This window comes from Macrosteles quadrilineatus, unplaced genomic scaffold (assembly GCF_028750875.1).
Source record: "Macrosteles quadrilineatus isolate MER2022 unplaced genomic scaffold, UCM_ALF_1.0 Scaffold_3__2_contigs__length_128488019, whole genome shotgun sequence".
NCBI lineage: Eukaryota > Metazoa > Arthropoda > Insecta > Hemiptera > Cicadellidae > Macrosteles > Macrosteles quadrilineatus.
Genome location: NW_026542596.1, coordinates 67,374,293 through 67,389,773, shown reverse-complemented (window position 1 = coordinate 67,389,773; position 15,481 = coordinate 67,374,293).

Here is a 15,481-nt window from a genome sequence, read left to right as displayed (position 1 = left end):
AACACCAGTTCCTTGTACTGACCAGCTGTTTCATTAACTAAATTTAATTAAATCATTTAAACATTGGAAGCATGCCAGGCGTAGCCCTTTGGAAATCAGCCTGTGGGGCAGAGCCCTTAGGAAATTCGTCCATATAAATACTTTTCGGCAAATCTACACAATCTAAGCTTCATTTTGATGTGTCATATGCCTATATTTTTATTTGGTAAATTACCTTAACCGTTTACATAAAATTTGATTGTATCACTTTAATAATATAATAGATAATCGAATGGGTTCAGCTCAAACAATATAGAAACTTAAATCCTAATAATTATAAATAAAAATACTTGTCAAAATGCCCCGTTTTAAAAACGCACCAAAAAGTAGAAAATTATTTATAAATATGTGGAGAAAATAAATAATTGTAAGATTTAAAACGAAAGTCGTGTGGTGCATGCTAATTTACAATTAACTTCACATATTGAACTATTATTATATATTGCATCATACTAGTTGCATCATATTTTAAAATTTTGCCATTAGGGGTAGTGGTGGTAGGGGGTAGCTCAAAATGTTCAAATGGAAAGTATAGTCGAGGTACAGCTAAAAATGATTACGAAAATGGTTATTAACCATAACTACATATCAATGTTCAATTCAACTATGTATCAATGTACATATCAAATGTTGTTACATTAACAAGTATATATGTAACTTTTCAGCTGCCATTTGGTATTAGTTGCCCGATTTCTATTTTCTTTATGTTCATTGTTTAGTTGTGTCAAGACCTGTAAAATGATACCAAACTCGACCATACTTCCTATTTGAAAATGTACCCCTACCCCCACTATAAGGGGAAAATTTTCAAAATCAACCATCATTATTGTAGCCTTATATCTAAACATGTTGTCGCAAACCGATTTAAAATATCTCAAATAGTTAAACAGTTAAGGGGGGTGCAAGTTAGTTTCCAGCCCCCTCATGGTTATAAGGATTTGAAACTTTTAAGGGCGCCATTTTTTTTAAGTCATCCGATTTCGGTTTTCTTTCTGTCAGTTGTTTGGGGGTTTTCAAGACCTGTAAAATGATACCAAACTTGACCATACTTCCTATTTGAAAATGTTGTGCTACCACCCACCCCCACTGATATGGGTAAAATTTACAAAATTAACCATAATTTTTTTAGCCCCTTATATCCAAAAAGCTCGCCGCAAACCGATTTAAAATATCTAGAATAGCTAACAAGCTAAGGGGGGTGCAAGTTAATTTTCAGCAACCCTCATAGTTATTTGGATTTAAAACGTTTTAGGGTGCCATAGTCTGATTTCGGGTTTCTTTATGTCAGTTGTTTGGTTTTGTCAAGACCTGTAAAATGATGCCAAACTCGACTATACTGTACTTGCCTTTTGAAAGTTTTGAGTTACCCCAGCTACCCTCAAAATTAACCACAATTATTGTAGCGCTTCATTTCTAAGAAGGTTGCCGCAACCCGATTTCAAATATCTCAAAAGGTTCAAAAGTTAAGGGGGGTGCAGTTACTTTTCAGCCACCCTGTATGCAGCCTACCAAATTGCAAATTGCCATAATTGGTATCACTACAGAAGTTACAGGATCGATGATAAATTATTCGCAGACGACTAAGTAACAATAGAGGTAGGATTCATCACTGACTTTCTCCAAAGACTTATAAATCTCCTTCCCCTTAACAAGAGGGTGAAATATCTCCGTTCGCCGTTTGTGTCCCAGGCGGTGAAAAATGGCTGCTCTCTCTTAGAACAAAGTGCGCGCAATATTTACGTTTCTCGCCTTTTCAGTTATATTAACATGTTGTTGGGCGGCTCCTTTTATTCGTGTGGTATATTATGTGTGGTATCAATCATTGCCCACTGTTACAAGTTACAACTTGGTTGGTAGTTTTTATGACCGCACAATGTGTGTCAATGCATTGAATATATTTTTGTGATTTTACCACTTCAATTATTAATTTAAAATGGGTAAAATTAAAGTGCATGGTTGTTTCTTTAAAATATTTTAAAGAATACAATAGATCATAATATAAATTAAAATTCGAAATTTGATAATACAGAAATTAGGCAAACTGTTATTATAGGCTACTAGAGACAATAACATTCACATCCCCACTTCCAACCTATTTGTTCATGTTGAAATAAACAAGTAAACGGTTAATTTTCATAAAATGGAATTATCGAACAAATTTAATCAGTTAAAAGAATATATACTCACAGAATTGTGAATTTAACCAATTAAATTAGTGCGCAAACGAACAGGCTATGTACACAAATTATAAATTACACTACTTTTAGTCGCATCTTAAAATTAATAAAGAATCAACAAATATTCCATAAACCAAATTGTGCATAAAAAGTTTTATTTGTAAACAGCAAGATTATATATAAAACAACTTATTGCACAATCTTGTACATTGATAATCCGTAAAATGTAAATTTGTTTTTAATACACAGTGTATGCCTTTAAACTCTAAGAAACGGACAAAAAACATAGCACAAACTTGCATATCAAACTCAAGCTTTGCTCATCTTTCAAGGGTTTTTTTTATGGAAACTAATGTTGTTGTTTTGAAGCATGGTAAAATTGCCAAGGAGTGCCTAGAACCATCCTCCACTCAAAACTCAAACTCGAAAATTTTGACGAAAAAATACTTTCTCCATAAACTATGTCAAAATCTATGTATAGAGGGAGAAAGTAAAAGCAAATACTGTAATGGCAAATAGTTTTTTCATGTGGATAATAAAAATTTGGAAATATCAATTTACATATTGTCTTACATACCAACCTCTTGTATTAAATATGTAATTTCCTCTCGTCTAGTATTTGACTCTCTATACTGTTGATCGACTACTGTACTTTTTAGCGATACGAATATCCTGTAGGTATTTAAATGTCGGAATCAGAAAGTACTACAGAAGTGTCGTAGTAAGAGTACTATGACGAGTAGTATACCAAAACACTGAGGCAGTTAAACATCTTTGTGCAAGATTCAAGTTTACAACTAAAATCACCGACGAATCTTGTTCACAAGAATGTTTGTTAGATAAAGTGTATCCTTGAGAGTTACGTATGTCTGTAACAGCCGAGAACAAGTGAACACTTACAAACACTGCGAAAAAACATAAATATTGCGGCACTTTGTTCAAACAGAGAACCACTATATTTCTCACTCGCCTTGGACACAAACTGCTAAACGAGATATGTTGTTGTCACTGTTCAAGTTAATCGAATTTACCATGACCCATGTAATAATGTGATTCTTTTATAATTTAAATTAAAAACCAATTCAACGTTCCTCGGTTTGTCAATTTTTAATTTATAGCCTAAGTTATATGTGTGTTAAATTAAAATTAAAACCAATAGTTATAATCTCGAGCCGATATTTCTACTCTATACGAGTATAAAATTGTGTAAACAATTTGGGAATACAAAAGTACTGATGTCAGGGTATTAATTTGGTAAACGTATATTACAGTTGTTTTATGGGGGTTTTGTCACATTGTTAACTTAGTTGACGAGTTTTTCTTTAACCCTAGAACGTTTTACAGTTTGGGATAGTCAAATCCATTACAGTTATACACTCTACAGTTAAACCACTCCATATATAAACCAGTTTCCATATATTTTCTGAACATTCTTATACAACCCCAAACTGTGTGTAACCAAGAGGTGATTTTTATTAATCGATAAATGTATAGCCTAAAGTGTATTTATTTTTTATGTATTGCATGATATGAATTTATATAATCACTGTAGAACCGGCTGCTGATCCTGTAGCTTAAAGACTTTAGACCAATTATATTGCAACAAAATGAATCCTGAGCTAAAAACCATCATAACCTGAAACCACTTGTATTTTAGCAAGATCCTTTTATAGTGTCATCTTTATCTCCTCAACATAAATGATGAATTAGTCAATCAATATTTAACTTACTTCCAAAAGCTTCAACCCTAAATATCTACTTTGCATAGCTCAGGAAATTTTAAATACAAGGACAGACCTGGTCAAGTTTATGATCTACCTCCACTTAATTCTTTACTTTGAACCTTTGTGTTTTTACGTCAGCCCAATAATTACAGAGAGATGGAACCCACAGCACCACTTATCCAGAAACCACCTTATTTAAATTACAACACATTAGCATGCACAATATTACATGGAAGAAGTGTAGTGGACAAGATTCAAAACCGAGTTCCAATACTAAATGAAATAGCGCCAAGAGTTATTGCCTTTGGTAACACCCAGGAACAAGTTAACTTCGCAAAGACGGCGCGAAACATAAATATAGCAGCACTTTGTTCCGAGAGGGTGGCCATTCCTCACAGGTCCAGGACACAAACTGCTAAAGGCAGGGCCGGAACAAGGGGGGGGCAGAGGGGGCGGTTGCCCCGGGCGGCAGGGTTGAGGGGCGGCAAATTTCTGGTTGCAGAAAATTTGTTTAATACTGTTTGTAAAAGTTTTTAATGAGCCGAACGTCATAAGGAACGTCAATTAAGTAATTTCAAAACTGCATAACGTAATAAACAAACAATAATTTTACAATAGAAATCAATATAAATTGCAACGGAGTAGAAAACACTGAGAGCCCTAATAGCATAGTTAGCAGCACAGCAAAGTTTGTTTACAATTTCAGCTGATCGCCATCCCTGTCAAGGCGCCATGCCGCCCTGCCGTGGTTCGTTATATAGAGGTTAGGTTTCCAGGAATTTCGCTAAGTCGAGGTTCCAGAACCAGCGTCGATCAATATAGGTCGGGACTTGACCTCATTAAAATACAGTACAATTAAAGTAGCATGGGCTACAATTCTTCAGTGTTTACATTGTACAGTAGAACCTAAATTATCCGGCATAATAAAGGGGAGGGATCTTGAATACCTATTGCGCAATCATGACAATGGCCACAACCAATCACAGCTTGTTCTAACCCTCCTAAAACCTAGCCAAACACTGTATTGCGTAGTCATAAATTATGTAAAGAACAAAACAAAACAGTAGAAAGTTTTGTAAGCTACTGCTCGCGATAGGCCGGTAGCACAGACAATATAATACTTTATTGTCTGTGCCGGTAGGCTACTTACAGTACAGTACTGATTTATCACAACAGAGGAATGTCAATAATAATCATTAACTATAGCATTGGTGTTGCTAATGCTAGTTGAAACAAATCGTATTGAAAACAATAAATTATTAGATAAGTCATTATAAAAGAGTATAATCATAGCCAACTTAAGGATAGTAAAAATACTCGTAAAAGGAATGTTAAAATAGCGATGTTGTTATTCTTTCTCTTTGGTTTTGTTTTTATATTCTTTCTTAGGTTTTTCTTTATCAAAAAAATTGTACAATTCACCATAGTTATCCCATATCGCCCAATCACAGCTTACTAAACATTACGTCGTCATCAGTCCTCAGTGAATGAAATCAGTTCTCAGTTGCAACATAGCGCGCGCAGAGACAGCAGACAAAGATGTAAATTGTAAAACGGAGCAGAAGAATGTTAGCGCAAGCGATGAGGTGACCTTTCCATTTCATTTGATAAAGAAACAGATTTTCCCAAAACAATAATTGGGTGGGGGATTTGTTATATCGAGGGAAAGACGTAGACAATTCGTTATGCAGAGGTTAAATTCGCAATGTAGAGGTTCTGACAATGATAAATTTGTTATACTTATTGAGGTGTCTTATTTTAGCCGAAATCACGAAAAATTCGTTAAATCAAGGTCGTTGTTATAGTTTGTTCGTTATGTAGAGGTAAAATATACATTGTGTCTTATGGAGAGTTCTAGGGGATTAAAAAAATTCGTTATATCAAGGAATTCGTTATATCTACCTATTCCACTTTACCTATTCCATTTTTGTTTAATTTGTGAGGGATCTTTTGTTGTGGGTGAAGGGGGGGAGGGGCGGCAAATTTTAGTTTGCCCCCACTCAAAAATTGTCTAGATCCGGCCCTGGCTAAAGGAGATATTTTTCTTCTCCCTTGTTAAAGGCGGGAGATTTATTGGTCTTTGGAGAGCGAGAAGGAAGTCGACGATTGCAATTACCTCTTTACTGATTTTGACGAAACGTTCCAGTAGACTAATGCTCCCCAAAACTGTTTAATGTGTTTATTGTATGAAGGAATAGTTTACTTTTAAGCTGATACATAGGCCCTTTTCTAAAGACATTCAAACTTTTCAAAATATGCAATTTTTGAGCTTGGTTTAGATTGTCAACTATAAATATTAAACTACCAAAACCGAAGTGAGGATGGAATTAAAATATTTTGTACACAAGTGGAGTCATAAAACCAGATTTAATAAAACGTGAATGTGATACTACAAAAAGTTAATATTCCTTGTGCTAATCCACCTATAAGAGGCAAACATAATGAATATATTAATTATTTTTCAGCAATGTAAGAAAAATGCACTGTAGATTTTCTTCAAGTTCGAAAATGCTATACATATTTTGCACATTTTCTTTTATATTTGTGCTCAGTCTGCAAAACATTTGATTAGAAAAATCCGGTTATTCTGTTAAAAGTATTCTGTATAATTTACAGCTAAGTAAAAATTACTATTTAAAATTCACTTTTCACAGTTATCCAAAACTCCGGTTTACCTATTGCATATATTTTTTTGCAACAGGTCTAACATGAAAGAGAACCTAGGCTCAATGAGTACTAAAGTTTTACGCTTCAAGTGACACACGCAGGATCTGGGGTTACGTCTAAATTACAAAGCTTATACCAAATAGCTATGAAAATCATTTCATGGCAGTATAATAACCATACAGAAGTAATGCACATAGATTAATATGTTTTATATAAGAATAAAATAGAGGTGAACATACTGTGTTTAAGATTTACTACCTCGTTAACCACTCATTCACAAAGAAACATCCTTCCATCTGAAAATTGATCCAAATTTGTTTTTTTAATTGAGCAATTAAAGCGGTTCCGGTCCTAAGTCCTACCATTCCCTAAAGAAAAATCACTCAAAATGATATCACGAAGATATGAATTGTATAACAACGTTAATACAACAGTGTAAAAGAGTAGTAGATATAATTCCACCACACTTCCAATCCACATTTTGCCCAACCTCCCTAAAGGGTTATAAATATTTTCTCATTTAACAAGAGGAAAGAGAAATATATTCTTTTGCAGTTTGTTTCCTACTGTAGTGAAAAATGGCCCATTTATCTTCGAACAAGTGCCGGTGGTGTTTGTGGTGCTGCGAGTTATGTTAAAGCGATGGGTTTAGGTTGTCTCTATAATCGATGGTTCATTACATAATATTTTTAACATATGAAATGTAACCCATAAATTTGACGTTATTTTTATAAGCTAAAATATTACATTATATGATTTAAAAAAATCTTTTGAATAAAATGTGCAAATGCCTAGCTCATGGGTTCAACTAACATGTCTGAAAAGCTAAAATATTGTTTGGTTCCCATAGAAATCGGCGACTTTCATAATTGATGAAGTTCTTATAATTTATAGAATACTATATTCAATGCAATTAAAATTGTATTAGGTATCAAAATATTACTAAATATTACTGGTTATCACTATAACGCATTTAAATCACATGGTGAAGTAAAGGGTATAGTTATCAAAATTACCTAAATTTAATCACAAAACTTAAGAATAAAAATTATCTCAGAATCCACAAATCTGTATTTTGGCATAAACTAGTCAAATGATTGCAATAAAAATACTCCTTTCTTGATAATACGTATTAGTGACGTATTCTCATTTCGTCTGATTGTAACGGGCAATAAATGCAATAATGCAAATACAGCAGAACCTGGGAAAGTCAAACAATCCACGGAACGTTGCGAAGAGTCGGCATCAAAGACTGAAAAGCAATAACAAACTTGCCCAAACTCGTAGCCTCTGATTCGGATGCTTTCGAGCAGCTTTGAATTCAAGATTAGTAATTTTAAAGCAGTGTTTCAAAGCAGGGTGCGGTTACAGGCTTGGTAGATTACTTAACATTTCCAAACCAGAATTAATCACGAAACTCTCAAAGAAGACTTTTCCTACCAACTCTGGTAGGAACTACAATATACTCATATTGTAGCAGACCGACGTGAAATTAAATGTAATCGTGGTAACGGTATCTTAACGCTATCCGGTTACGATATCTGAGTGAAAAGTGCCACGGAGTAACAGTCACAACTCAGCTGAAAGTAAAAATTATGTTTTTTAGACCATGAGCTTAAACCATTTTTGCAAGGATAGTGATGGCATTGTTAGTGCCAAGCAGGACATTAAGATGTTGCTGGCCCCGATATGGTGGAGATAGGGTAACTCAGGTACCCAAACCCCTAGTTTTGAACCTGAACTAACTGTCGTGCTTCCGTATAATGTTGTATTATTGTATGGAGAGCTAGGGCCAACAGTGGATTTCAAAAACACACCACCTGGGGTAGGAGCTGGAAAATACTTTCAGCTTCAGAGAATATTGTAGGTGCCAAACGAAAAAGTTAAGATAAAAAATTATGTAGAACCATAGCCTGTAACCATTTTTCTATGGACTTAAAATGTTACAGATCGCTAAATATATTTGTTATAATAGATAATTTATTCTTGAGATACTAATGTTGTGGTAAATAAAGTTGTTCTAAATGATTGTAGAGTCAATTAATTTTTTTTACAGATTTTTTTATAGATAAGTCACTTGGGAGGAACATTCGCATGTACTATGCAGATATGGTCAGGGTGTGGTAGAGGAGACAGGGAAGGGAAGGGTTTATGGGGTAGCAATGGCGAGCTGGGAGACGTAAGGCAGAGATTTGCCTGTCATCAACCGCAAACCTCATAAATTGTCCGTGTCACCACCTACCCCGGGTATCATTTCACTTCAAAGATCAAAACATATTTTATTAGATCTAATAGGAAAAAATTCAACAGTTAGTTCATATAATATTTTTGATGAATTTTAAATATGTATGATAAAGCCTGACAGCAATATGCTATTGATTATGCTGGTGATTTTGTACTGTTATTATAAGTGTTATAAGTGTACTGTTATGTCATTTTAAGTGAATATCTGTAGAATATTATTTTAGAGCATGCACTTTTTTTCGAAATTATATCTTTTCCGCTAGTGTTTAATATATAATATAATAATTTCCCATATCTTAACACTACTGCATTGCTGGAAAAATTAAATTCTATAAACCTACATACAAAATACATACCGAATCCCGAATCCTAAATTAAAAACAGATTACCACTAACGGTGTGGTTAACAGAATGAGCTGACGACAAGTTGATTAGTGAAGGATGGAAAAGTCCAAGAAACAAGGAATTATGATGAAGCCATTTGGAGTCGCAGCAGCCAGAGCGGCAATTAACACTAATTAAGATAGCGCAAGTTTGCCAAGCACGATGTAGCTGGCAAGTATATGTTCGAGAGTGGTAATAAAGTCGATTTATTGTTATGTGTAGCTCCACAGCTCAGCAGGTCGCAACTGGTTGTGTACCATGGGAAAATCTGGCTAGGGATGTAGTGATGTCCGGGGCTGGCTCAGAGTAGGAAAATTGCAAAGAGTTTGTACGTAGACTCTCTCTTATCCGGTCACCTTTTAACCGGATATCGGTTTAACCGAACTAAACTCGGTGGAAATGACATCTTTTAAACCGGACAATTTTTATCAGCACATTGGTTTAACCGGACTAGATCGAAGGGAAGTGGGCGGTTCTGAACGACTGTTCTCGTGGGAAAGATTTGAGACCGGATCACGTGTCTGAATACGATGCTCTCCTAAATTTAAATTTGGGTTACATAACGAGTTTTTGGGACATCGGTTTAACCGGAAAACCTGTTATCCGGATAAGAAGGAGACTACTGTATATGGACGTTAAAATTACATGATCATTTTCGGATAGCTAATCAAACTTATCCTTCGTGATCTTCCACGCACACAATAATTTTCAATTATTACAACAATATGTTAACAGTTGCACTGATAAAAGTGTAGGGTGTATCACTAGTAATTTAATTTTTGTACAACTGTTCAAATTAGTAAGTGTTTAAGGCACATAAAACGGTGTCCTCCTGATTGCGAACAGTCCTGATTGCGAACAGTCCAGACTGCGAACATGTTTGGGTCTACGAGGTGGAGGGGGTCGTCCGTGGGGTGGGGAGGATTCCTGATTGCGAACACATTTTGAGTGGTTGGGGTTTTCAACCCTTTCATATAACCCTTTCATAAACCCTTAACAGAATGATTTAGCCTAAATCACAGCTTAAGACTGGTAATATACATAATGGAAAGGATGAATGTTCTTGAAGACACATATCTTTATGAGACGTAGTATAATTAGGTGGTAAAGCCCCTTATTAACAGACAGATTCTTCCAGACTCACAAATTCGTTCTGATAATAGGTATTTAAATTGGCTGTTTATTTAAAATTAATTATAATATGTTTGACTTGAACAAGCAACTACTAAACAATCTCAGAGTAAAGGAAATAAAACAATCATTTCATATGAACTAGGGTACCTGTTGCTCGAAATCGAGCAACTGTCAAGTGCAGGTATTATAGGTACAGAAGTTATTTTAAAACTACAGTAATAACAGTAATAATTTTCGATGAGTTTAAAAGACCCGACTAAATGCTTATGTGACTAATTGTAATACCCACGCTATTAAATAGCTCTTTGATATAATAAAGGCTTCTTGTATTTTAGAATTTTTTGGACCCGGCCTTATTTTTTAGTGTTTTCTACAAATGTTTCCCGACTTAAAGCTTTTAACCAGTAAACATTTCTTGCATGTATTTATTTGTTCGGACTTTAGGTAGGTTTACTTTATCACTGTGACAACATCTGTTGTATATTCTTCATGTTTTTAAGTTGCTTAGCATAACTGACAAAAATGATTCATCTCCCCAAGTGAGTGTGTACCTGGATTCCTTACTGTGAGACCAGGCCTCTCCTCTACTCTTCTTATTCGTATAAGATTTCCTATTAATTGTCTCCTCCTCCTGTTTTCAACATTTCTCCTTTAAACTCAAGAAATTGTCTGTTCTTCCAACAAAACTGATTGACTGTTTAGATTTGTCTATTACCTCATAAATATTACAAACATCGATATTTACTCCCAAAAAGCTGGTGAGTTTCTTTTTATATACAGTTGTTTTTGTTTTTAAATTTGCTTTCAATGTAATTCTTATGGGGAAGATGCGACCTTTGATAGCGTCTCGTGCCCTTAAGGGTAAGAGTTTTTTAAGTTCTAAAACGTTTATGCAATACTACAAATTGAGACGAATTATTTGACACCTCAAACGTTAAAATCGGTCCAGAAATAACGGAGGAGTTTTGTTCACAAAAATAGCCTCACATATTAATATAAGAGAAACTGACTATAATTAGCCGAAATATCATGCATTTGCCAATATCACATTCCAAACTCAATCATTACCTAAAAAAACATCGTCAACGAGCAATTTAAATAGCAACTAAAATAAATACCATACTTACATACATCTTACATCCGAAATAACATGTATATGCATTACACATTACAACATAAATCATTCAATCACATTCCCAACTCAACAAGCAATTAAATCTCACGTTCAACAACAGCTACTAAACCATCTTTACAGATTCAAAAATATTTGTTCGCAGTCTGGACGACTCATGTTCAGGTAGTCCACAGCATTTTTGAGGTGTTCGCAGTCTGGACGATTTTACCCTTGTTCGCAATCTGGACTGTTCGCAATCAGGACACAACCCATAAAACTTGCTTACAAAGGATTTGCTTTGCCTCCAAGGAGTTGAAACTTTTTGACAAAGAAATTGCAATTAAATATAAAACGTTGCTTTGATTTAACTCTTTTGAAGCTTGCTTTAAATCAAGAGGTAAACACGATGATAGGCAAGGCACAGACAATTTATACATCACAAAGTTTGTGTTGCAAATGAAACATTCTTGCAATCAATGAATAGTCAAAGGAAACACAAACGGAATACCTGAAGCCAATCGTGATCGTCTCTGCAGTCAAACGTCAAAACTTTATTCGTTCTTCAAGGCATTTAAGCGTTTGTGCATCGCTTGAATAGTTCAATAACATGCGGGGGTTAAACGATAAAACTTCCTGTTGTGTAGGTTGGGATTTTGTTTCATCTATTGTTTTGTTCTCAATCAAACCTGTATTAATAAATTCTATGCAGTGATTTTAATTAGCATGCAACGGAATTAGACGATATAAATTTTAATTGTACTGTTGATTAACTATCCATAATATCACTTAAGTTGAATTAAACTAGTAAAAATTAGCTTTTGCTGTTGAGTTAAAATAAATAAATTAATTGTAATAGTAAAATGTACAATTATTTAATCTTAGACATTTGACTTCGCAGAAACATTTGCAATATTTTTACCCATCTGTTTATGTAACCAATCGTGCAGTTACATATGGTAATTGTAGCTGAATTAAAACTGGTGCATGATTGAACATGTTAGATACAAAAATGTTCATTATTAGCCCCAGAAAGAGTAAATTTGAACAAAACGCAAGTCTTCTTTACACCTTGGCCCTTTTCTCCCCAGTAATCTGTACTTTTAATTCTTTACCGTTCTTATGCATATTTTCTTTGGTTGAAATTTGTTAAGCCTTGTTTGCTTTAAAGCTCAATTGTAGTTTGATTGTTTTCTTTATCCATTGTTTTAGCCAGTATACAAAAATTTATCTAATTTGGTGTTGTTAAAGTACAATCGTACCTTTAAATTGTATAAATTACAATATAAACAAGAAGTAATACATTTTTGTTTTGATTTAAAATATTTTCTACTCGAGACACATCATAAACATTGCAGATTGTGTGAGGAAGTTTCCTCCAGAGCACTAGGCCTTATCAAGGGTGGTAAGGGTCGATAAGTGAAAGACTCTGGGTATCTCAAACTTCCATTTTATTCCCTGATATCCTTATCCTAACACATATGTTTATATATACAATATTATATACAGTCTTGATCCTGGGTCCGTAGTCCTCCTACCAGGCAGTGTCTCCGGGCTCGTATTCAGGGGTTGGGCAGAGGTTGGATCAAGTCTTGCTTGCGCCCTTACTGGCCCGGTGGTCTACGACACTCCTAAAAGATATCCGTGTGGGTCCGCGGTCTAGATCCTTGGCACCTTCACCCCGGAATCCTCGGTCCCCTAGCTGCTGCTCTCCACTGGAGACGGTTCTGGCTTTCCAAGCACAGAAGTCAAGCTGGGCCGGTTTAATGTGCTACTGCTCTCCACTGGAGACGGTTCTGGCGTCACTTGCTCAGAAGTTAGCACTCTCTAGGCAGTCTACTCGGTCTGCAGTCCGACGTAAACTCCTTCAACACTTAGCGTATACCTATGTATATGCTTTAAAGGTGGTGGGGGACTCCAAAGTCCTCCCCTCCACCTACGACTACGGACCCGCGGGCTCAACACGCCCATGCGAGGGTGTCGGTAGCTCAACACGCCCGTCCGACAGTGCTGGTGGCTCAACACGCCCGTCCAGCAGTACCCGTGGCTCAACACGCCCATCAGGTGTCTCGCGGGCTCAACACGCCCATGCGAGGGTACCGGGGGCTCAACACGCCCGTCCGACGGTGCCGGGGGCTCAACACGCCCGTCCAGCGTACCCGTGGCTCAGCACGCCCATCAGGTAACTCGCGGGCTCAACACGCCCATGCGAGGGTGCCGGGGGCTCAACACGCCCGTCCGACGGTGCCGGGGGCTCAACACGCCCGTCCAGCGTACCCGGGGCTCAGCACGCCCATCAGGTGTCTCGCGGGCTCAACACGCCCATGCGAGGGTGTCGGGGGCTCAACACGCCCGTCCGACGGTGCCGGGGGCTCAACACGCCCGTCCAGCGTACCTGTGGCTCAGCACGCCCATCAGGTAACTCGCGGGCTCAACACGCCCATGCGAGGGTGCCGGGGGCTCAACACGCCCGTCCGACGGTACCGGGGGCTCAACACGCCCGTCCAGCGTACCTGTGGCTCAACACGCCCGTCAGGTAACTCGCGGGCTCAACACGCCCATGCGAGGGTGCCGGGGGCTCAACACGCCCGTCCGACGGTGCCGGGGGCTCAACACGCCCGTCCAGCGTACCCGGGGCTCAACACGCCCGTCAGGTGACTCGCGGGCTCAACACGCCCATGCGAGGGTGTCGGGGGCTCAACACGCCCGTCCGACGGTGCCGGGGGCTCAACACGCCCGTCCGACGGTGCCGGGGGCTCAACACGCCCGTCCAGCGTACCCGGGGCTCAACACGCCCGTCAGGTGTCTCGCGGGCTCAACACGCCCATGCGAGGGTGCCGGGGGCTCAACACGCCCGTCCGACGGTGCCGGGGCTCAACACGCCCATCAGGCCCCACACCGGTGGCTCAGCACGCCCATCCGGCGGGGTCAGGCCCGAAGGCCCAACTCTTCTCGGTGCCAAACACCCTGGTTAAGTACCCGCCGAATGGTACCCAAGAGGTGGGGGTGAGTACCTTACCACCCCCATCGGAGCATCTCTCCCCTCCATTGGAGTCATTTCGATGTCTCCGAGTACCTTTGTATCTTTAACCTCAAAAATTCTCTTGGGAATTAAAAACACTTCTTTACACTTGTATCAGGCTTTGTAGGACAACACAACCACAAAGAAGATCACTGGCGACTAATCGAACAGGCCAGACTTTTGTGGAGGAGTTTTTAATTTCAACGCATAGTTACTCTATGACAGTTATTGTAACATATTCTTGCTTGGTTATTCCATTGACTGAAAGTACCGTAATTGATCCGTACTCTTATTTTATACAAACATTTGTCACAATATTTTCGCAGACGACATACAGTTTTCTAATGAAAAGTTTTTAGCGATTCTTGAAACATTCCACCTGAACCTATTCAATAGTTCTTTTATCAATTTTCACAACTAAATACTAAAACCACCAGAAACATACATAAAGTTCCATATATTTGTATGTGCACTAACGGTGCAGCTACGACCAGCTTTCTAAGACGCGCGAAATGCACTACAAGACACTGCGATCCAGGAATGAGTGCAAATGAAGCCATTTCAAATCGTTTGGTTGCAGCTTGTAGTGCAATTAACACTGATCACAGCTACATAAATTGTCGATGTACGCCAGAACTTGGCAGATATATCGGGTTAACGTCCGTGACTTGTATACAGCTCTAGACAAGTGATTAACAGTTCTTGTACCTCTTATGAGTAAACGAGGGCAACTGCAGTTCTGTGTAAATAAATCATTGCAGGTATTCTTGTTTTAGCCTCCATGATGGAGAGAAGGAACCTGGTTTTCTATTACAAAAATTCAAATAAATTATCTAAAGTAATTTTAAGAAACATTATTATACTTTAACTTATAAGTGGATGATTCTATTTAATCGCAAATTCTGATAGGGTTTGTTTGCAGTATGAAACTTGAAATTGTTCAACGTTGGACGTTGCTTACACTTATCCACTTACGCAA